At 50.8% G+C, this 23,357-nt stretch overlaps 1 protein-coding gene across 1 annotated transcript in view; it reads right to left on the reverse strand.

The window, feature by feature from the left end:
- The window catches only part of LOC112251679 (retinoschisin-like), a 72,012-nt gene that overhangs the window by 21,566 nt on the left and 27,089 nt on the right, over positions 1-23,357 (reverse strand). The gene's annotated exons all lie outside the window — the stretch shown is intronic.

The raw sequence follows: 23,357 nt of genomic DNA on the forward strand, positions 1-23,357 counted from the left end.
CTGCTCTGTACCATCACTCATTCATATATCCTTATGTACATATTCTTTATCCCCTTACACTGTGTATAAGACAGTAGTTTTTTGGAATTGTTAGTTAGATTACTTGTTCGTTATTACTGCATTGTCGGAACTAGAAGCACAAGCATTTCGCTACACTCGCATTAACATCTGCTAACCATGTGTATGTGACAAATAAAATTTGATTTGATTTGATTTGATTTGATTTGACAGCTTTGCACACTCTTGGCATTCTCTCAACCAACTTCGTGAGGTAGTCGCCTGGAATGCAATTCAATTAACAGGTGAGTCTTGTTAAAAGTACATTTGTGGAATTTCTTTCCTTCTTAATGCATTTGAGCCAATCAGTTTTGTTGCGACAAAGTAGGGTTGGTATACAGGAGATAGCCCTATTTGGTAAAACACCAAGTCCATATTATGGCAAGAACAGCTCCATTAAGCAAAGAGGGTCCATCATTGCTTTAAGACATGAAGGTCAGTCAACCCAGACATTTCAAGAACTTTAAAAGTTTCTTCAAGTGCAGTCGCAGTCACTGGCTGTCATGAGGACCGCCACAGGAAAGGAAGACCCAGAGTTCTCTGCTGCAGAGGATAATGTGGTAAACTGTGGGGTGTTGGGTTGAGCCTCCAGAGATTGACACAGAGACAGGGAGGCTTTAGTCCGAAAAACAACTTTACTAAGACAGAAAATAAATATATCAAAGAAATAACTTTTGCTCTGTCTTCCTTCTCTCTCTTGACTGGTGTCCGTCTCTCTCCCTTCTCTCTCTTAACTGGTGTCCGTCTCTCTCTCTTAACTGGTGTCCGTCTCTCTCTCTTAACTAGTGTCCGTCTCTCTCCCTTCTCTCTCTTAACTGGTGTCTGTCTCTCTCTCTTAACTAGTGTCCGTCTCTCTCTCTTGACTGGTGTCCGTCTCTCTCTCTTAACTGGTGTCCGTCTCTCTCTCTTAACTAGTGTCCGTCTCTCTCCCTTCTCTCTCTTAACTGGTGTCTGTCTCTCTCTCTTAACTAGTGTCCGTCTCTCTCTCTTGACTGGTGTCCGTCTCTTTCTCTTGACTGGTGTCCGTCTCTTTCTCTTAACTGGTGTCCGTCTCTCTCCCTTCTCTCTCTTAACTGGTGTCTGTCTCTCTCTCTTAACTAGTGTCCGTCTCTCTCTCTTGACTGGTGTCCGTCTCTTTCTCTTGACTGGTGTCCGTCTCTCTCTCTTGACTGGTGTCCGTCTCTCTCTCTTAACTGGTGTCCGTCTCTCTCTCTTAACTGGTGTCTGTCTCTCTCTCTTAACTGGTGTCCGTCTCTCTCTCTTGACTGGTGTCCGTCTCTCTCTCTTAACTGGTGTCCGTCTCTTTCTTAACTGGTGTCCGTCTCTCTCTCTTAACTGGTGTCCGTCTCTCTCTTAACTGGTGTCCGTCTCTCTCTCTTAACTGGTGTCCGTCTCTCTCTCTTAACTGGTGTCCGTCTCTCTCTCTTAACTGGTGTCCGCCTCTCTCTCTTAACTGTTGTCCGTCTCTCTCTCTTAACTGGTGTCCGTCTCTCTCCCTTCACTCACTTGACTGGTGTCCGTCTCTCTCTCTTAACTGGTGTCCGTCTCTCTCCCTTCTCTCTCTTAACTGGTGTCCGTCTCTCTCTCTTGACTGGTGTCCGTCTCTCTCCCTTCTCTCTCTTGACTGGTGTCCGTCTATCTCTCTTGACTGGTGTCAGTCTATCTCTCTTAACTGGTGTCCGTCTCTCTCCCTTCTCTCTCTTAACTGGTGTCCGTCTCTCTCTCTCAACTGGTGTCCGTCTCTCTCTCTTGACTGGTGTCCGTCTCTCTCCCTTCTCTCTCTTAACTGGTGTCCGTCTCTCTCTCTTGACTGGTGTCCGTCTCTCTCTCTTAACTGGTGTCCGTCTCTCTCCCTTCTCTCTCTTAACTGGTGTCCGTCTCTCTCTCTTAACTGGCGTCCGTCTCTCTCTCTTGACTGGTGTCCGTCTCTCTCTCTTGACTGGTGTCCGTCTCTCTCTCTTAACTGGTGTCCGTCTCTTTCTTAACTGGTGTCCGTCTCTCTCTCTTAACTGGTGTCCGTCGTCTTAACTGGTGTCTCTCTCTCTTAACTGGTGTCCGTCTCTCTCTCTTAACTGGTGTCCGTCTCTCTCTCTGACCAGGTCTCTTAACTGGTGTCCGTCTCTCTCTCTCTTAACTGGTGTCCGTCTCTCTCTCTTAACCTCCGCCTCTCTCTCTTAACTGTTGTCCGTCTCTCTCCCTTGACTGGTGTCCGTCTCTCTCTCTTAACTGGTGTCCGTCTCTCTCCCTTCACTCTCTTGACTGGTGTCCGTCTCTCTCTCTTGACTGGTGTCCGTCTCTCTCTCTTAACTGGTGTCCGTCTCTCTCCCTTCTCTCTCTTAACTGGTGTCCGTCTCTCTCTCTCTTAACTGGTGTCCGTCTCTCTCTCTTGACTGGTGTCTCGTCTCTCTCTCTTGACTGGTGTCCGTCTCTCCCTTCTCTCTCTTAACTGGTGTCCGTCTCTCTCTCTTAACTGGTGTCCGTCTCTCTCCCTTCTCTCTCTTAACTGGTGTCCGTCTCTCTCCCTTCTCTCTCTTAACTGGTGTCCGTCTCTCTCTCTTGACTGGTGTCCGTCTCTCTCTCTTGACTGGTGTCTCTCTCTCTTAACTGGTGTCCGTCTCTCTCCCTTCTCTCTCTTAACTGGTGTCCGTCTCTCTCTCTTAACTGGTGTCCGTCTCTCTCTCTTGACTGGTGTCCGTCTCTCTCCCTTCTCTCTCTTAACTGGTGTCCGTCTCTCTCCCTTCTCTCTCTTAACTGGTGTCCGTCTCTCTCTCTTAACTGGTGTCCGTCTCTCTCTCTTAACTGGTGTCCGCCTCTCTCTCTTAACTGTTGTCCGTCTCTCTCCCTTGACTGGTGTCCGTCTCTCTCTCTTAACTGGTGTCCGTCTCTCTCCCTTCACTCTCTTGACTGGTGTCCGTCTCTCTCTCTTAACTGGTGTCCGTCTCTCTCCCTTCTCTCTCTTAACTGGTGTCCGTCTCTCTCTCTTGACTGGTGTCCGTCTCTCTCCCTTCTCTCTCTTGACTGGTGTCCGTCTATCTCTCTTGACTGGTGTCCGTCTATCTCTCTTAACTGGTGTCCGTCTCTCTCCCTTCTCTCTCTTAACTGGTGTCCGTCTCTCTCTCTCAACTGGTGTCCGTCTCTATCTCTTGACTGGTGTCCGTCTCTCTCCCTTCTCTCTCTTAACTGGTGTCCGTCTCTCTCTCTTGACTGGTGTCCGTCTCTCTCTCTTAACTGGTGTCCGTCTCTCTCCCTTCTCTCTCTTAACTGGTGTCCGTCTCTCTCTCTTAACTGGTGTCCGTCTCTCTCTCTTGACTGGTGTCCGTCTCTCTCTCTTGACTGGTGTCCGTCTCTCTCTTAACTGGTGTCCGTCTCTTTTAACTGGTGTCCGTCTCTCTCTCTTAACTGGTGTCCGTCTCTCTCTCTTAACTGGTGTCCATCTCTCTCTTAACTGGTGTCCGTCTCTCTCTCTTAACTGGTGTCCGTCTCTCTCTCTTAACTGGTGTCCGTCTCTCTCTCTTGACTGGTGTCCGTCTCTCTCTCTTGACTGGTGTCCGTCTCTCTCTCTTAACTGGTGTCCGTCTCTCCCTTCTCTCTCTTAACTGGTGTCCGTCTCTCTCTCTCTTAACTGGTGTCCGTCTCTCTCTCTTGACTGGTGTCCGTCTCTCTCCCTTCTCTCTCTTAACTGGTGTCCGTCTCTCTCTCTTAACTGGTGTCCGTCTCTCTCCCTTCTCTCTCTTAACTGGTGTCCGTCTCTCTCTCTTAACTGGTGTCCGTCTCTCTCTCTTAACTGGTGTCCGTCTCTCTCTCTTAACTGGTGTCCGTCTCTCTCTCTTGACTGGTGTCCGTCTCTCTCTCTTAACTGGTGTCCGTCTCTCTCCCTTCACTCTTGACTGGTGTCCGTCTCTCTCTCTTAACTGGTGTCCGTCTCTCTCCTTCTCTCTCTTAACTGGTGTCCGTCTCTCTCTCTTGACTGGTGTCCGTCTCTCTCCCTTCTCTCTCTTGACTGGTGTCCGTCTCTCTCTCTTGACTGGTGTCCGTCTATCTCTCTTAACTGGTGTCCGTCTCTCTCCCTTCTCTCTCTTAACTGGTGTCCATCTCTCTCTCTCAACTGGTGTCCGTCTCTATCTCTTGACTGGTGTCCGTCTCTCTCCCTTCTCTCTCTTAACTGGTGTCCGTCTCTCTCTCTTAACTGGTGTCCGTCTCTCTCTCTTGACTGGTGTCCGTCTCTCTCTCTCTTGACTGGTGTCCGTCTCTCTCTCTTAACTGGTGTCCGTCTCTTTCCTAACTGGTGTCCGTCTCTCTCTTAACTGGTGTCCGTCTCTCTCTCTTAACTGGTGTCCATCTCTCTCTTAACTGGTGTCCGTCTCTCTCTCTTAACTGGTGTCCGTCTCTCTCTCTTGACTGGTGTCCGTCTCTCTCTCTTAACTGGTGTCCGTCTCTCTCTCTTGACTATTGTCCGTCTCTCTCTCTTGACTGGTGTCCGTCTCTCTCTCTTAACTGGTGTCCGTCTCTCTCTCCCTTCTCTCTCTCTTAACTGGTGTCCGTCTCTCTCTCTTAACTGGTGTCCGTCTCTCTCTCTTGACTGGTGTCCGTCTCTCTCCCTTCTCTCTCTTAACTGGTGTCCGTCTCTCTCTCTTAACTGGTGTCCCTCTCTCCCTTCTCTCTCTTAACTGGTGTCCGTCTCTCTCTCTCAACTGGTGTCCGTCTCTCTCTCTCTTGACTGGTGTCCGTCTCTCTCTCTCAACTGGTGTCCGTCTCTCTCTCTTGACTGGTGTCCGTCTCTCTCCCTTCTCTCTCTTAACTGGTGTCCGTCTCTCTCTCTTAACTGGTGTCCGTCTCTCTCCCTTTTCTCTCTTAACTGGTGTCCGTCTCTCTCCCTTCTCTCTCTTAACTGGTGTCCGTCTCTCTCTCTCAACTGGTGTCCGTCTCTCTCTCTTGACTGGTGTCCGTCTCTCTCCCTTCTCTCTCTTAACTGGTGTCCGTCTCTCTCTCTTCAACTGGTGTCCGTCTCTCTCTCTTGACTGGTGTCCGTCTCTCTCCCTTCTCTCTCTTAACTGGTGTCCGTCTCTCTCTCTTAACTGGTGTCCGTCTCTCTCTCTTAACTGGTGTCCTCTCTCTCTTAACTGGTGTCCGTCTCTCTCTCTTAACTGGTGTCCGTCTCTCTCTCTTAACTGTTGTCCGTCTCTCTCCTTGACTGGTGTCCGTCTCTCTCTCTTAACTGGTGTCCGTCTCTCTCCCTTCTCTCTCTTGACTGGTGTCCGTCTCTCTCTCTTAACTGGTGTCCGTCTCTCTCTCTTGACTGGTGTCCGTCTCTCTCTCTTGACTGGTGTCCGTCTCTCTCTCTTAACTGGTGTCCGTCTCTCCCTTCTCTCTCTTAACTGGTGTCCGTCTCTCTCTCTTGACTGGTGTCCGTCTCTCTCTTAACTGGTGTCCGTCTCTCTCTCTTGACTGGTGTCCGTCTCTCTCCCTCTCTCTCTTAACTGGTGTCCGTCTCTCTCTCTTAACTGGTGTCCCTCTCTCTCCTTCTCTCTCTTAACTGGTGTCCGTCTCTCTCTCTCAACTGGTGTCCGTCTCTCTCTCTTGACTGGTGTCCGTCTCTCTCCCTTCTCTCTCTTAACTGGTGTCCGTCTCTCTCTCTTCAACTGGTGTCCGTCTCTCTCTCTTGACTGGTGTCTGTCTCTCTCCCTTTTCTCTCTTAACTGGTGTCCGTCTCTCTCTCTTGACTGGTGTCCGTCTCTCTCTCTTAACTGGTGTCCGTCTCTCTCCCTTCTCTCTCTTAACTGGTGTCCGTCTCTCTCTCTTAACTGGTGTCCGTCTCTCTCTCTTGACTGGTGTCCGTCTCTCTCTCTTGACTGGTGTCCGTCTCTCTCTTAACTGGTGTCCGTCTCTTTCTTAACTGGTGTCCGTCTCTCTCTTGACTGGTGTCCGTCTCTCTCTCTTAACTGGTGTCCGTCTCTCTCCCTTCTCTCTCTTAACTGGTGTCCGTCTCTCTCTCTTAACTGGTGTCCGTCTCTTTCTCTTGACTGGTGTCCGTCTCTCTCTCTTGACTGGTGTCCGTCTCTCTCTCTTAACTGGTGTCCCTCTCTCTCCCTTCTCTCTCTTAACTGGTGTCCGTCTCTCTCTCTTAACTGGTGTCCGTCTCTTTCTCTTGACTGGTGTCCGTCTCTCTCTCTTGACTGGTGTCCGTCTCTCTCTCTTAACTGGTGTCCGTCTCTCTCCCTTCTCTCTCTTAACTGGTGTCCTTCTCTCTCTTAACTGGTGTCCGTCTCTCTCTCTTGACTGGTGTCCGTCTCTCTCTCTTGACTCTCTCTCTTAACTGGTGTCCGTCTCTCTCTCTTAACTGGTGTCCGTCTCTCTCTCTTAACTGGTGTCCGTCTCTCTCTCTTAACTGGTGTCCGTCTCTCTCTCTTAACTGGTGTCCGTCTCTCTCTCTTAACTGTGTGTCTCCGTCCCTCTCTCTCTCTTAACTGGTGTCCGTCTCTCTCTCTCTTAACTGGTGTCCGTCTCTCTCTCTTGACTGGTGTCCGTCTCTCTCTTGACTGGTGTCCGTCTCTCTCTCTTAACTGGTGTCCGTCTCTCTCCCTTCTCTCTCTTAACTGGTGTCCGTCTCTCTCTCTTAACTGGTGTCCGTCTCTCTCTCTTGACTGGTGTCCGTCTCTCTCCCTTCTCTCTCTTAACTGGTGTCCGTCTCTCTCTCTTAACTGGTGTCCCTCTCTCTCCCTTCTCTCTCTTAACTGGTGTCCGTCTCTCTCTCTTAACTGGTGTCCGTCTCTCTCTCTTAACTGGTGTCCGTCTCTCTCTTAACTGTTGTCCGTCTCTCTCCCTTGACTGGTGTCCGTCTCTCTCTCTTAACTGGTGTCCGTCTCTCTCCCTTCTCTCTCTTGACTGGTGTCCGTCTCTCTCTCTTAACTGGTGTCCGTCTCTCTCCCTCTCTCTCTTAACTGGTGTCCGTCTCTCTCTCTTGACTGGTGTCCGTCTCTCTCCCTTCTCTCTCTTGACTGGTGTCCGTCTCTCTCTCTTGACTGGTGTCCGTCTATCTCTCTCTTAACTGGTGTCCGTCTCTCTCCCTTCTCTCTCTTAACTGGTGTCCGTCTCTCTCTCTCAACTGGTGTCGTCTCTATCTCTTGACTGGTGTCCGTCTCTCTCCCTTCTCTCTCTTAACTGGTGTCCGTCTCTCTCTCTTAACTGGTGTCCGTCTCTCTCTCTTGACTGGTGTCCGTCTCTCTCTCTTGACTGGTGTCCGTCTCTCTCTCTTAACTGGTGTCCGTCTCTCCCTTTCTCTCTAACTGGTGTCCGTCTCTCTCTCTTAACTGGTGTCCGTCTCTCTCTCTTAACTGGTGTCCATCTCTCTCTTAACTGGTGTCCGTCTCTCTCTCTTAACTGGTGTCCGTCTCTCTCTCTTGACTGGTGTCCGTCTCTCTCTCTTAACTGGTGTCCGTCTCTCTCTCTTGACTGGTGTCTCGTCTCTCTCTTGACTGGTGTCCGTCTCTCTCTCTTAACTGGTGTCCGTCTCTCTCCCTTCTCTCTCTTAACTGGTGTCCGTCTCTCTCTCTTAACTGGTGTCCGTCTCTCTCTCTTGACTGGTGTCCGTCTCTCTCTCTCTCTTAACTGGTGTCCGTCTCTCTCTTAACTGGTGTCCCGTCTCCCTTCTCTCTCTTAACTGGTGTCCGTCTCTCTCTCTCAACTGGTGTCCGTCTCTCTCTCTTGACTGGTGTCCGTCTCTCTCTCTCAACTGGTGTCCGTCTCTCTCTCTTGACTGGTGTCCGTCTCTCTCCCTTCTCTCTCTTAACTGGTGTCCGTCTCTCTCTCTTAACTGGTGTCCGTCTCTCTCCCTTTCTCTCTCTTAACTGGTGTCCGTCTCTCTCCTTCTCTCTCTTAACTGGTGTCCGTCTCTCTCTCTCAACTGGTGTCCGTCTCTCTCTCTTGACTGGTGTCCGTCTCTCTCTCTCTCTTAACTGGTGTCCGTCTCTCTCTCTTAACTGGTGTCCGTCTCTCTCTCTTAACTGGTGTCCGTCTCTCTCCCTTCTCTCTCTTAACTGGTGTCCGTCTCTCTCTCTTAACTGGTGTCCGTCTCTCTCTCTTAACTGGTGTCCGTCTCTCTCTCTTAACTGGTGTCCGTCTCTCTCTCTTAACTGTTGTCCGTCTCTCTCTCTTGACTGGTGTCCGTCTCTCTCTCTTAACTGGTGTCCGTCTCTCTCCCTTCTCTCTCTTGACTGGTGTCCGTCTCTCTCTCTTAACTGGTGTCCGTCTCTCTCTCTTGACTGGTGTCCGTCTCTCTCTCTGACTGGTGTCCGTCTCTCTCTCTTAACTGGTGTCCGTCTCTCTCCCTTCTCTCTCTTAACTGGTGTCCGTCTCTCTCTCTTGACTGGTGTCCGTCTCTCTCTCTTAACTGGTGTCCGTCTCTCTCTCTTGACTGGTGTCCGTCTCTCTCCCTTCTCTCTCTTAACTGGTGTCCGTCTCTCTCTCTTAACTGGTGTCCTCTCTCTCCCTTCTCTCTCTTAACTGGTGTCCGTCTCTCTCTCTTCAACTGGTGTCCGTCTCTCTCTCTTGACTGGTGTCCGTCTCTCTCCCTTCTCTCTCTTAACTGGTGTCCGTCTCTCTCTCTTAACTGGTGTCCGTCTCTCTCTCTTGACTGGTGTCTGTCTCTCTCCTTTTCTCTCTTAACTGGTGTCCGTCTCTCTCTCTTGACTGGTGTCCGTCTCTCTCTCTTAACTGGTGTCCGTCTCTCTCCCTTCTCTCTCTTAACTGGTGTCCGTCTCTCTCTCTTAACTGGTGTCCGTCTCTCTCTCTTGACTGGTGTCGTCTCTCTCTCTTGACTGGTGTCCGTCTCTCTCTCTTAACTGGTGTCCGTCTCTCTCTCTTAACTGGTGTCCGTCTCTCTCTCTTGACTGGTGTCCGTCTCTCTCTCTTAACTGGTGTCCGTCTCTCTCTCTTAACTGGTGTCCGTCTCTCTCTCTTAACTGGTGTCCGTCTCTCTCTCTTGACTGGTGTCCGTCTCTCTCTCTTGACTGGTGTCCGTCTCTCTCTCTTAACTGGTGTCCTCTCTCTCCCTCTCTCTTAACTGGTGTCCGTCTCTCTCTCTTAACTGGTGTCCGTCTCTCTCTTGACTGGTGTCCGTCTCTCTCTCTTGACTGGTGTCCGTCTCTCTCTCTTAACTGGTGTCCGTCTCTCTCCTCTCTCTCTTAACTGTGTGTCCGTCTCTCTCTCTTAACTGGTGTCCGTCTCTCTCCCTTCTCTCTCTCTTAACTGGTGTCCGTCTCTCTCTCTTAACTGGTGTCCGTCTCTCTCTCTTAACTGGTGTCCGTCTCTCTCTCTTAACTGGTGTCCGTCTCTCTCTCTTAACTGGTGTCCGTCTCTCTCTCTTAACTGGTGTCCGTCTCTCTCTCTTAACTGGTGTCCGTCTCTCTCTCTTAACTGGTGTCCGTCTCTCTCTTCTCTCTTGACTGGTGTCCGTCTCTCTCTCTTAACTGGTGTCCGTCTCTCTCCCTTCTCTCTTGACTGGTGTCCGTCTCTCTCTCTTAACTGGTGTCCGTCTCTCTCCCTCTCTCTCTCTTAACTGGTGTCCGTCTCTCTCTCTCTCTTAACTGGTGTCCGTCTGGTCTCTCTTGACTGGTGTCCGTCTCTCTCCCTTCTCTCTCTTAACTGGTGTCCGTCTCTCTCTCTTGACTGGTGTCCGTCTCTCTCTCTTAACTGGTGTCCGTCTCTCTCTCTTAACTGGTGTCGTCTCTCTCTCTCTCTTAACTGGTGTCCGTCTCTCTCTCTTAACTGGTGTCCGTCTCTCTCTCTTAACTGGTGTCCGTCTCTCTCCCTTCTCTCTCTTAACTGGTGTCCGTCTCTCTCTCTTGACTGGTGTCCGTCTCTCTCTCTTGACTGGTGTCCGTCTCTCTCTCTTGACTGGTGTCCGTCTCTCTCTCTTGACTGGTGTCCGTCTCTCTCTCTTGACTGGTGTCCGTCTCTCTCTCTCTCTTGACTGGTGTCCGTCTCTCTCTCTCTCTTGACTGGTGTCCGTCTCTCTCTCTCTCTTGACTGGTGTCTGTCTCTCTCCCTTCTCTCTCTTGACTGGTGTCGTCGTCTCTCTCTCTTGACTGGTGTCCGTCTCTCTCCCTCTTCTCTCTCTTAACTGGTGTCCGTCTCTCTCTCTTAACTGGTGTCCGTCTCTCTCCCTTCTCTCTCTTGACTGGTGTCCGTCTCTCTCTCTCTCTTAACTGGTGTCCGTCTCTCTCTTCTCTCTCTTAACTGGTGTCCGTCTCTCTCTCTTGACTGGTGTCCGTCTCTCTCTCTCTTGACTGGTGTCCGTCTCTCTCTTCTGGTGTCCTCTCTCTCTCTTGACTGGTGTCCGTCTCTCTCTCTTAACTGGTGTCCGTCTCTCGTCTCTCTCTCTTAACTGGTGTCCGTCTCTCTCCTTCTCTCTCTTGACTGGTGTCCGTCTCTCTCTCTTAACTGGTGTCCGTCTCTCTCTCTTAACTGGTGTCCGTCTCTCTCTCTCTTAACTGGTGTCCGTCTCTCTCTCTTAACTGGTGTCCGTCTCTCTCTCTTAACTGGTGTCCGTCTCTCTCTCTTGACTGGTGTCTCTCTCTTAACTGGTGTCCGTCTCTCTCTCTCTCTCTTAACTGGTGTCTCTCTCTCTTGACTGGTGTCTCTCTCTCTTAACTGGTGTCCGTCTCTCTCCCTTCTCTCTCTTAACTGGTGTCCGTCTCTCTCTCTTGACTGGTGTCCGTCTCTCTCTCTTAACTGGTGTCCCTCTCTCTCCTTCTCTCTCTTAACTGGTGTCCGTCTCTCTCTCTTGACTGGTGTCCGTCTCTCTCTCTTAACTGGTGTCCGTCTCTCTCTCTCTCTTGACTGGTGTCCGTCTCTCTCTCTTAACTGGTGTGTCTCTCTCCTGGTGTCGTCTCTTAACTGGTGTCGTCTCTCTCTCTCTTAACTGGTGTCCGTCTCTCTCTCTTAACTGGTGTCCGTCTCTCTCTCTTAACTGGTGTCCGTCTCTCTCCCTTCTCTCTCTTAACTGGTGTCCGTCTCTCTCTCTTAACTGGTGTCCGTCTCTCTCTCTTAACTGGTGTCCCTCTCTCTCTTAACTGGTGTCCGTCTCTCTCTCTTGACTGGTGTCCGTCTCTCTCTCTTAACTGGTGTCCGTCTCTCTCTCTTAACTGGTGTCCGTCTCTCTCTCTCCCTCTCTCTCTTAACTGGTGTCCGTCTCTCTCTCTCTCTTGACTGGTGTCCGTCTCTCTCTCTTAACTGGTGTCCGTCTCTCTCCCTTCTCTCTCTTAACTGGTGTCCGTCTCTCTCTCTCAACTGGTGTCCGTCTCTCTCTCTTGACTGGTGTCCGTCTCTCTCCCTCTCTCTCTCTCTTAACTGGTGTCCGTCTCTCTCTCTTAACTGGTGTCCGTCTCTCTCCCTTCTCTCTCTTAACTGGTGTCCGTCTCTCTCTCTTAACTGGTGTCCGTCTCTCTCTCTTAACTGGTGTCCGTCTCTCTCCCTTCTCTCTCTTAACTGGTGTCCGTCTCTCTCTCTTGACTGGTGTCCGTCTCTCTCTCTTAACTGGTGTCCGTCTCTCTCCTTCTCTCTCTTAACTGGTGTCCGTCTCTCTCTCTTAACTGGTGTCCGTCTCTCTCTCTTAACTGGTGTCCGTCTCTCTCTCTTGACTGGTGTCCGTCTCTCTCTCTTAACTGGTGTCCGTCTCTCTCTCTTAACTGGTGTCCGTCTCTCTCTCTTAACTGGTGTCCGTCTCTCTCTCTTAACTGGTGTCCGTCTCTCTCTCTTGACTGGTGTCCGTCTCTCTCTCTTAACTGGTGTCCGTCTCTCTCTCTTAACTGGTGTCCGTCTCTCTCTCTTGACTGGTGTCCGTCTCTCTCTCTTAACTGGTCTCTCTCTTAACTGGTGTCCGTCTCTCTCTCTTAACTGGTGTCCGTCTCTCTCTCTTAACTGGTGTCCGTCTCTCTCTCTCTCTTAACTGGTGTCCGTCTCTCTCTCTTAACTGGTGTCCGTCTCTCTCTCTTAACTGGTGTCCTCTCTCTCTCTTAACTGGTGTCCGTCTCTCTCTCTTAACTGGTGTCCGTCTCTCTCCCTCTCTCTCTCTTAACTGGTGTCCGTCTCTCTCTCTCTTGACTGGTGTCCGTCTCTCTCTCTTAACTGGTGTCCGTCTCTCTCTTCTCTCTCTTGACTGGTGTCCGTCTCTCTCTCTTGACTGGTGTCCGTCTCTCTCTCTTGACTGGTGTCCGTCTCTTCTCTCTCTTAACTGGTGTCCGTCTCTCTCTCTCTCTCTTGACTGGTGTCCGTCTCTCTCTTAACTGGTGTCCGTCTCTCTCTCTTAACTGGTGTCCGTCTCTCTCCTCTCTCTCTTAACTGGTGTCCGTCTCTCTCTCTCTCTTGACTGGTGTCCGTCTCTCTCTCTTAACTGGTGTCCGTCTCTCTCTCTTAACTGGTGTCCGTCTCTCTCTCTTAACTGGTGTCCGTCTCTCTCTCTCTCTTGACTGGTGTCCGTCTCTCTCTCTTAACTGGTGTCCGTCTCTCTCTCTCTTAACTGGTGTCCGTCTCTCTCTCTTAACTGGTGTCCGTCTCTCTCTTAACTGGTGTCCGTCTCTCTCTCTTAACTGGTCTCTCTCTCTTAACTGGTGTCCGTCTCTCTCTCTCTTAACTGGTGTCCGTCTCTCTCTCTTAACTGGTGTCCGTCTCTCTCTCTTAACTGGTGTCCGTCTCTCTCTCTTGACTGGTGTCCGTCTCTCTCTCTTAACTGGTGTCCGTCTCTCTCTCTTAACTGGTGTCCGTCTCTCTCTCTTAACTCTCTCTCTTAACTGGTGTCCGTCTCTCTCTCTTAACTGGTGTCCGTCTCTCTCTCTTAACTGGTGTCCGTCTTCTCTCTCTTAACTGGTGTCCGTCTCTCTCTCTTAACTGGTGTCCGTCTCTCTCTCTTAACTGGTGTCCTCTCTCTCTCTCTTAACTGGTGTCCTCTCTCTCTCTCTTGACTGGTGTCCGTCTCTCTCTCTTAACTGGTGTCCGTCTCTCTCTCTCTCTTAACTGTGTCCGTCTCTCTCTCTCTCTTGACTGGTGTCCGTCTCTCTCTCTCTTAACTGGTGTGTCTCCGTCTCTCTCTCTTAACTGGTGTCCGTCTCTCTCTCTCTCTCTTGACTGGTGTCCGTCTCTCTCTCTTAACTGGTGTCCGTCTCTCTCTCTTAACTGGTGTCTCGTCTCTCTCTTGACTGGTGTCCGTCTCTCTCTCTTAACTGGTGTCCATCTCTCTCCCTTCTCTCTCTTAACTGGTGTCCGTCTCTCTCTCTTGACTGGTGTCCGTCTCTCTCTCTTGACTGGTGTCCGTCTCTCTCTCTTAACTGGTGTCCGTCTCTCTCCCTTCTCTCTCTTAACTGGTGTCCGTCTCTCTCTCTTAACTGGTGTCCGTCTCTCTCTCTTGACTGGTCCGTGTCTCTCTCTCTCTTAACTGGTGTCCGTCTCTCTCTCTTAACTGGTGTCCGTCTCTCTCTCTTAACTGGTGTCCGTCTCTCTCCCTTCTCTCTCTTAACTGGTGTCCGTCTCTCTCTCTTAACTGGTGTCCGTCTCTCTCTCTTAACTGGTGTCCGTCTCTCTCTCTTAACTGGTGTGTCTCTCTCTCTTAACTGGTGTCCGTCTCTCTCTCTTGACTGGTGTCCGTCTCTCTCTCTTAACTGGTGTCCGTCTCTCTCTCTTAACTGGTGTCCGTCTCTCTCTCTTAACTGGTGTCCGTCTCTCTCTCTTGACTGGTGTCCGTCTCTCTCTCTTAACTGGTGTCCGTCTCTCCCCTCTCTCTCTCTTAACTGGTGTCCGTCTCTCTCTCTTGACTGGTGTCCGTCTCTCTCTCTTAACTGGTGTCCGTCTCTCTCCCTTCTCTCTCTTAACTGGTGTCCGTCTCTCTCTTAACTGGTGTCCGTCTCTCTCTCTTAACTGGTGTCCGTCTCTCTCTCTTAACTGGTGTCCGTCTCTCTCTCTTAACTGGTGTCCGTCTCTCTCTCTTAACTGGTGTCCGTCTCTCTCCCTTCTCTCTCTTAACTGGTGTCCGTCTCTCTCTCTTGACTGGTGTCCGTCTCTCTCTCTTAACTGGTGTCCGTCTCTCTCCCTTCTCTCTCTTAACTGGTGTCCGTCTCTCTCTCTCTCTCTGACTGGTGTCCGTCTCTCTGACTGGTGTCCCTTCTCTCTCTTAACTGGTGTCCGTCTCTCTCCCTTCTCTCTCTTAACTGGTGTCCGTCTCTCTCCCTTCTCTCTCTTGACTGGTGTCCGTCTCTCTCTCTTAACTGGTGTCCGTCTCTCTCCCTTCTCTCTCTTAACTGGTGTCCGTCTCTCTCTCTTAACTGGTGTCAGTCTCTCTCTCTCTCTCTTGACTGGTGTCCGTCTCTCTCTCTTGACTGGTGTCCGTCTCTCTCTCTTGACTGGTGTCCGTCTCTCTCTCTTGACTGGTGTCCGTCTCTCTCTCTTAACTGGTGTCCGTCTCTCTCCCTTCTCTCTCTTAACTGGTGTCCGTCTCTCTCTCTTAACTGGTGTCCGTCTCTCTCCCTTCTCTCTCTTGACTGGTGTCCGTCTCTCTCTCTTAACTGGTGTCCGTCTCTCTTCTCTCTCTTAACTGGTGTCCGTCTCTCTCTCTTGACTGGTGTCCGTCTCTCTCTCTTAACTGGTGTCCGTCTCTCTCTCTTAACTGGTGTCCGTCTCTCTCTCTTAACTGGTGTCCGTCTCTCTCTCTTAACTGGTGTCCGTCTCTCTCCTCTTGACTGGTGTCCGTCTCTCTCTCTTAACTGGTGTCCGTCTCTCTCCCTTCTCTCTCTTAACTGGTGTCCGTCTCTCTCTCTTAACTGGTGTCCGTCTCTCTCTCTTAACTGGTGTCCGTCTCTCTCTCTTAACTGGTGTCCGTCTCTCTCTCTCTCTCTTAACTGGTGTCCGTCTCTCTCTCTTGACTGGTGTCCGTCTCTCTCTCTTAACTGGTGTCCGTCTCTCTCCCTTCTCTCTCTTAACTGGTGTCCGTCTCTCTGTCTTGACTGGTGTCCGCCTCTCTCTCTTAACTGGTGTCTGTCTCTCTCTCTTAACTGGTGTCCGTCTCTCTCTCTTAACTGGTGTCCGTCTCTCTCCCTTCTCTCTCTTAACTGGTGTCCGTCTCTCTCTCTTGACTGGTGTCCGTCTCTCTCTCTTAACTGGTGTCCGTCTCTCTCCCTTCTCTCTCTTAACTGGTGTCCGTCTCTCTCTCTTAACTGGTGTCCGTCTCTCTCTCTTGACTGGTGTCCGTCTCTCTCCCTTCTCTCTCTTAACTGGTGTCCGTCTCTCTCTCTTGACTGGTGTCCGTCTCTCTCTCTTAACTGGTGTCCGTCTCTCTCCCTTCTCTCTCTTAACTGGTGTCCGTCTCTCTCTCTTAACTGGTGTCCGTCTCTCTCTCTTAACTGGTGTCCGTCTCTCTCCCTTCTCTCTCTTAACTGGTGTCCGTCTCTCGTCTCTCTCTCTTAACTGGTGTCCGTCTCTCTCTCTCTCTCTTAACTGGTGTCCGTCTCTCTCTCTCTTAACTGGTGTCCGTCTCTCTCTCTTGACTGGTGTCCGTCTCTCTCTCTTGACTGGTGTCCGTCTCTCTCTCTCTTAACTGGTGTCCGTCTCTCTCTCTTAACTGGTGTCCGTCTCTCTCTCTTGACTGGTGTCCGTCTCTCTCCCTTCTCTCTCTTGACTGGTGTCCGTCTCTCTCTCTTAACTGGTGTCCGTCTCTCTCCCTTCTCTCTCTTGACTGGTGTCCATCTCTCTCTCTTAACTGGTGTCTGTCGCTCTCTCTTCTCTCTCTTAACTGGTGTCCGTCTCTCTCTCTTGACTGGTGTCCGTCTCTCTCTCTTAACTGGTGTCCGTCTCTCTCTCTTAACTGGTGTCCGTCTCTCTCTCTTAACTGGTGTCCGTCTCTCTCTCTTAACTGGTGTCCGTCTCTTCTCTCTCTTAACTGGTGTCCGTCTCTCTCTCTTAACTGGTGTCCGTCTCTCTCTCTTAACTGGTGGTGTCCTCTCTCTCTCTCTTGACTGGTGTCCGTCTCTCTCTCTTAACTGGTGTCCGTCTCTCTCTCTTAACTGGTGTCCGTCTCTCTCTCTTAACTGGTGTCCGTCTCTCTCTCTTAACTGGTGTCCGTCTCTCTCTCTTAACTGGTGTCCGTCTCTCTCTCTCTCTCTTAACTGGTGTCCGTCTCTCTCTCTTAACTGGTGTCCGTCTCTCTCTCTTAACTGGTGTCCGTCTCTCTCTCTTGACTGGTGTCCGTCTCTCTCTCTTAACTGGTGTCCGTCTCTCTCTCTCTTAACTGGTGTCCGTCTCTCTCCCTTCTCTCTCTTAACTGGTGTCCGTCTCTCTCTCTCTTGACTGGTGTCCGTCTCTCTCTCTTAACTGGTGTCCGTCTCTCTCCCTTCTCTCTCTTAACTGGTGTCCGTCTCTCTCTCTTAACTGGTGTCCGTCTCTCTCTCTTAACTGGTGTCCGTCTCTCTCTCTCTCTCTTAACTGGTGTCCGTCTCTCTCTCTTAACTGGTGTCCGTCTCTCTCTCTTAACTGGTGTGTCCTCTCTCTCTCTCTTAACTGGTGTCCGTCTCTCTCTCTCTTAACTGGTGTCCGTCTCTCTCTCTTAACTGGTGTCCGTCTCTCTCTCTCTCTTAACTGGTGTCCGTCTCTCTCTCTTAACTGGTGTCCGTCTCTCTCTCTTGACTGGTGTCCGTCTCTCTCCCTTCTCTCTCTTAACTGGTGTCCGTCTCTCTCTCTTGACTGGTGTCCGTCTCTCTCTCTTAACTGGTGTCCGTCTCTCTCCCTTCTCTCTCTTAACTGGTGTCCGTCTCTCTCTCTTAACTGGTGTCCTCTCTCTCTCTTAACTGGTGTCCGTCTCTCTCTCTTAACTGGTGTCCGTCTCTCTCTCTCTTAACTGGTGTCCGTCTCTCTCTCTTAACTGGTGTCCGTCTCTCTCTTGACTGGTGTCCGTCTCTCTCTCTTAACTGGTGTCCATCTCTCTCTCTCTCTTAACTGGTGTCCGTCTCTCTCTCTCTTAACTGGTGTCCGTCTCTCTCTCTTAACTGGTGTCCGTCTCTCTCCCTTCTCTCTCTTAACTGGTGTCCGTCTCTCTCTCTTGACTGGTGTCCGTCTCTCTCTCTTAACTGGTGTCCTCTCTCTCTCTTAACTGGTGTCTGTCTCTCTCTCTTAACTGGTGTCCGTCTCTCTCTCTTCTCTCTCTTAACTGGTGTCCGTCTCTCTCTCTTGACTGGTGTCCGTCTCTCTCTCTTAACTGGTGTCCGTCTCTCTCCCTTCTCTCTCTTGACTGGTGTCTGTCTCTCTCCCTTCTCTCTCTTGACTGGTGTCCGTCTCTCTCCCTTCTCTCTCTTGACTGGTGTCCGTCTCTCTCCCTTCTCTCTCTTTACTGATGTCCGTCTCTCTCCCTTCTCTCTCTTGACTGGTGTCCGTCTCTCTCTCTCTTAACTGGTGTCTGTCTCTCTCCCTTCTCTCTCTTAACTGGTGTCCGTCTCTCTCTCTCTTGACTGGTGTCAGTCTCTCTCTCTCTTGACTGGTGTCCGTCTCTCTCTCTTAACTGGTGTCCGTCTCTCTCTTGACTGGTGTCCGTCTCTCTCTCTTGACTGGTGTCCGCCTCTCTCTCTTAACTGGTGTCCGTCTCTCTCCCTTCTCTCTCTTGACTGGTGTCTGTCTCTCTCTCTTAACTGGTGTCCGTCTCTCTCCCTTCTCTCTCTTGACTGGTGTCCATCTCTCTCTCTTAACTGGTGTCTGTCGCTCTCTCTTCTCTCTCTTAACTGGTGTCCGTCTCTCTCTCTTGACTGGTGTCCGTCTCTCTCTCTTAACTGGTGTCCGTCTCTCTCTCTTAACTGGTGTCCGTCTCTCTCTCTTAACTGGTGTCCGTCTCTCTCTCTTAACTGGTGTCCGTCTCTCTCCCTTGACTGGTGTCCGTCTCTCTCTCTTAACTGGTGTCCGTCTCTCTCCCTTCTCTCTCTTAACTGGTGTCCGTCTCTCTCTCTTGACTGGTGTCCGTCTCTCTCTCTTAACTGGTGTCCGCCTCTCTCTCTTAACTGGTGTCTGTCTCTCTCTCTTAACTGGTGTCCGTCTCTCTCTCTTGACTGGTGTCCGTCTCTCTCTCTTAACTGGTGTCCGTCTCTCTCCCTTCTCTCTCTTAACTGGTGTCCGTCTCTCTGTCTTGACTGGTGTCCGTCTCTCTCTCTTAACTGGTGTCCGTCTCTCTCTCTTAACTGGTGTCCGTCTCTCTCTCTTAACTGGTGTCCGTCTCTCTCTCTTAACTGGTGTCCGTCTCTCTCCCTTCTCTCTCTTAACTGGTGTCCGTCTCTCTCTCTTGACTGGTGTCCGTCTCTCTCTCTTAACTGGTGTCCGTCTCTCTCCTTCTCTCTCTTAACTGGTGTCCGTCTCTCTCTCTTAACTGGTGTCCGTCTCTCTCTCTTGACTGGTGTCCGTCTCTCTCCTCTCTCTCTTAACTGGTGTCCGTCTCTCTCTTAACTGGTGTCCGTCTCTCTCTCTTAACTGGTGTCCGTCTCTCTCCCTTCTCTCTCTTAACTGGTGTCCGTCTCTCTCTCTTAACTGGTGTCCGTCTCTCTCTCTTAACTGGTGTCCGTCTCTCTCCCTTCTCTCTCTTAACTGGTGTCCGTCTCTCTCTCTTAACTGGTGTCCGTCTCTCTCCCTTCTCTCTCTTAACTGGTGTCCGTCTCTCTCTCTCAACTGGTGTCCGTCTCTCTCTCTTGACTGGTGTCCGTCTCTCTCCCTTCTCTCTCTTAACTGGTGTCCGTCTCTCTCTCTTGACTGGTGTCCGTCTCTCTCTCTTAACTGGTGTCCGTCTCTCTCCCTTCTCTCTCTTAACTGGTGTCCGTCTCTCTCTCTTAACTGGTGTCCGTCTCTCTCTCTTAACTGGTGTCCGTCTCTCTCTCTTAACTGGTGTCCGTCTCTCTCTCTTAACTGGTGTCCGTCTCTCTCTCTTAACTGGTGTCCGTCTCTCTCTCTTAACTGGTGTCCGTCTCTCTCTCTTAACTGGTGTCCGTCTCTCTCTCTTAACTGGTGTCCGTCTCTCTCTCTTAACTGGTGTCCGTCTCTCTCTCTTAACTGGTGTCCGTCTCTCTCCCTTCTCTCTCTTAACTGGTGTCCGTCTCTCTCTCTTAACTGGTGTCCGTCTCTCTCTCTTAACTGGTGTCCGTCTCTCTCTCTTAACTGGTGTGTGTCTCTCTCTCTTAACTGGTGTCCGTCTCTCTCTCTTAACTGGTGTCCGTCTCTCTCTCTCTTGACTGGTGTCCGTCTCTCTCTCTTGACTGGTGTCCGTCTCTCTCTCTTAACTGGTGTCCGTCTCTCTCCCTTCTCTCTCTTAACTGGTGTCCGTCTCTCTCTCTTGACTGGTGTCCGTCTCTCTCTCTTGACTGGTGTCCGTCTCTCTCCCTTCTCTCTCTTAACTGGTGTCCGTCTCTCTCTTCTCTCTCTTAACTGGTGTCCGTCTCTCTCTCTTAACTGGTGTCCGTCTCTCTCTCTTAACTGGTGTCCGTCTCTCTCTTAACTGGTGTCCGTCTCTCTCTCTTAACTGGTGTCCGTCTCTCTCTCTCTTAACTGGTGTCCGTCTCTCTCTCTTAACTGGTGTCCGTCTCTCTCTCTTAACTGGTGTCCGTCTCTCTCTCTCTCTCTGGTGTCCGTCTCTCTCTCTTGACTGGTGTCCGTCTCTCTCTCTTAACTGGTGTCCGTCTCTCTCTCTCTCTCTTGACTGGTGTCCGTCTCTCTCTCTCTCTCTTGACTGGTGTCCGTCTCTCTCTCTTAACTGGTGTCCGTCTCTCTCTCTTGACTGGTGTCCGTCTCTCTCTCTTGACTGGTGTCCGTCTCTCTCTCTTCTTAACTGGTGTCCGTCTCTCTCTCTTGACTGGTGTCCGTCTCTCTCCCTTCTCTCTCTTAACTGGTGTCCGTCTCTCTCTCTCTCTCTTAACTGGTGTCCGTCTCTCTCCCTTCTCTCTCTTGACTGGTGTCCGTCTCTCTCTCTTCTTAACTGGTGTCCGTCTCTCTCTCTTAACTGGTGTCCGTCTCTCTCTCTCTCTCTCTTAACTGGTGTCCGTCTCTCTCTCTTAACTGGTGTCCGTCTCTCTCTCTTAACTGGTGTCCGTCTCTCTCTCTCTCTCTTAACTGGTGTCCGTCTCTCTCTCTTAACTGGTGTCCGTCTCTCTCTCTCTCTCTTAACTGGTGTCCGTCTCTCTCTCTTGACTGGTGTCCGTCTCTCTCTCTTAACTGGTGTCCGTCTCTCTCTCTCTAACTGGTGTCCTTCTCTCTCTTAACTGGTGTCCGTCTCTCTCTCTTAACTGGTGTCCGTCTCTCTCTCTTAACTGGTGTCCGTCTCTCTCTCTCTCTCTTGACTGGTGTCCGTCTCTCTCTCTTGACTGGTGTCCGTCTCTCTCTCTTGACTGGTGTCCGTCTCTCTCTCTTGACTGGTGTCCGTCTCTCTCTCTTGACTGGTGTCCGTCTCTTCTCTCTCTTAACTGGTGTCCGTCTCTCTCTCTCTCTCTTGACTGGTGTCCGTCTCTCTCTCTTAACTGGTGTCCGTCTCTCTCCCTTCTCTCTCTTGACTGGTGTCCGTCTCTCTCTCTTGACTGGTGTCCGTCTCTCTCTCTTAACTGGTGTCCGTCTCTTAACTGGTGTCCCTCTCTCTCTCTTAACTGGTGTCCGTCTCTCTCTCTTGACTGGTGTCCGTCTCTCTCTCTTAACTGTGTGTCTCTCTCTTCTCTCTCTTAACTGGTGTCCGTCTCTCTCTCTTGACTGGTGTCCGTCTCTCTCTCTTAACTGGTGTCCGTCTCTCTCCCTCTCTCTCTTAACTGGTGTCCGTCTCTCTCTCTTAACTGGTGTCCGTCTCTCTCCCTTCTCTCTCTTAACTGGTGTCCGTCTCTCTCTCTTGACTGGTGTCCGTCTCTCTCTCTTAACTGGTGTCCATCTCCGTCTCTCTCTTGACTGGTGTCCGTCTCTCTCTTGACTGGTGTCCGTCTCTCTCCCTTCTCTTCTTAACTGGTGTCCGTCTCTCTCTCTTGACTGGTGTCCGTCTCTCTCTCTTAACTGGTGTCCGTCTCTCTCTCTCTCTCTTAACTGGTGTCCGTCTCTCTCTCTTGACTGGTGTCCGTCTCTCTCTCTTAACTGGTGTCCGTCTCTCTCTCTTAACTGGTGTCCGTCTCTCTCTCTTAACTGGTGTCCGTCTCTCTCTCTTAACTGGTGTCCGTCTCTCTCTTAACTGGTGTCCGTCTCTCTCTCTTAACTGGTGTCCGTCTCTCTCTCTTAACTGGTGTCCGTCTCTCTCTCTTAACTGGTGTCCATCTCTCTCTCTTGACTGGTGTCCGTCTCTCTCTCTCTCTCTTGACTGGTGTCCGTCTCTCTCTCTTGACTGGTGTCCTCTCTCTCTCTTGACTGGTGTCCATCTCTCTCCTTCTCTCTCTTGACTGGTGTCCTATCTCTCTCTCTCTCTTGACTGGTGTCCATCTCTCTCTCTCTTGACTGGTGTCCGTCTCTCTCTCTCTTGACTGGTGGTCTCTCTCTCTTGACTGGTGTCCGTCTCTCTCCCTTCTTGACTGGTGTCCGTCTCTCTCTCCCTTCTCTCTCTTAACTGGTGTCCGTCTCTCTCTCTTCTTCTCTCTCTTAACTGGTGTCCGTCTCTCTCCCTTCTCTCTCTTAACTGGTGTCCGTCTCTCTCTCTCTTGACTGGTGTCCGTCTCTCTCTCTTGACTGGTGTCCTTCTCTCTCTCTTCTCTCTCCCTTCTCTCTCTTGACTGGTGTCCGTCTATCTCTCCCTTCTCTCTCTTGACTGGTGTCCGTCTATCTCTCTCCCTTCTCTCTCTTGACTGGTGTCCGTCTCTCTCTCTCTTAACTGGTGTCTGTCTCTCTCTTCTCTCTCTTAACTGGTGTCCGTCTCTCTTTCTTAACTGGTGTCCGTCTCTCTCTCTCTTAACTGGTGTCCGTCTCTCTCTCTCTTGACTGGTGTCCGTCTCTCTCTCTCTTGACTGGTGTCCGTCTCTCTCTCTTGACTGGTGTCCGTCTCTCTCTCTTGACTGGTGTCCGTCTCTCTCTCTTGACTGGTGTCCGTGGTGTCTCTCTCTTGACTGGTGTCCGTCTCTCTCTCTTGACTGGTGTCCGTCTCTCTCCCTTCTCTCTCTTGACTGGTGTCCGTCTCTCTCTCTCTTGACTGGTGTCCTCTCTCTCTCTTGACTGGTGTCCGTCTCTCTCCCTTCTCTCTCTTGACTGGTGTCCGTCTCTCTCCCTTCTCTCTCTTAACTGGTGTCCGTCTCTCTCTCTTCTCTCTCTTGACTGGTGTCCGTCTCTCTCTCACTTCTCTCTCTTAACTGGTGTCCGTCTCTCTCCCTTCTCTCTCTTAACTGGTGTCCGTCTCTCTCTCTTGACTGGTGTCCGTCTCTCTCTCTTAACTGGTGTCCGTCTCTCTCCCTTCTCTCTCTTAACTGGTGTCCGTCTCTCTCTCTCTTAACTGGTGTCCGTCTCTCTCTCTTAACTGGTGTCCGCCTCTCTCTCTTAACTGGTGTCCGTCTCTCTCTCTTATCTGGTGTCCGTCTCTTTCTCTTAACTGGTGTCCGTCTCTCTCTCTTAACTGGTGTCCGTCTCTCTCTCTTAACTGGTGTCTGTCTCTCTCGCTTCACTCTCTTGACTGGTGTCCGTCTCTCTCTCTTAACTGGTGTCCGTCTCTCTCTCTTAACTGGTGTCTGTCTCTCTCCCTTCACTCTCTTGACTGGTGTCCGTCTCTCTCCCTTGACTGGTGTCCGTCTCTCTCTCTTAACTGGTGTCTGTCTCTCTCCCTTCACTCTCTTGACTGGTGTCCGTCTCTCTCTCTTAACTGGTGTCCGTCTCTCTCCCTTCTCTCTCTTAACTGGTGTCCGTCTCTCTCTCTTGACTGGTGTCCGTCTCTCTCCCTTCTCTCTCTTAACTGGTGTCCGTCTCTCTCACTTCTCTCTCTTAACTGGTGTCCGTCTCTCTCTCTCAACTGGTGTCCGTCTCTCTCTCTTGACTGGTGTCCATCTCTCTCCCTTCTCTCTCTTAACTGGTGTCCGTCTCTCTCTCTTGACTGGTGTCCGTCTCTCTCTCTTAACTGGTGTCCGTCTCTCTCCCTTCTCTCTCTTAACTGGTGTCCGTCTCTGTCTCTTAACTGGTGTCCGTCTCTCTCCCTTCTCTCTCTTAACTGGTGTCCGTCTCTCTCTTAACTGGTGTCCGTGACTGGTGTCCTCTCTCTCTTAACTGGTGTCCGTCTCTCTCTCTTGACTGGTGTCCGTCTCTCTCTCTTAACTGGTGTCTGTCTCTCTCTCTTAACTGGTGTCTGTCTCTCTGTCTTAACT

Source organism: Oncorhynchus tshawytscha, unplaced genomic scaffold (assembly GCF_018296145.1).
Source record: "Oncorhynchus tshawytscha isolate Ot180627B unplaced genomic scaffold, Otsh_v2.0 Un_contig_2559_pilon_pilon, whole genome shotgun sequence".
NCBI classification, from domain to species: Eukaryota; Metazoa; Chordata; class Actinopteri; order Salmoniformes; family Salmonidae; genus Oncorhynchus; species Oncorhynchus tshawytscha.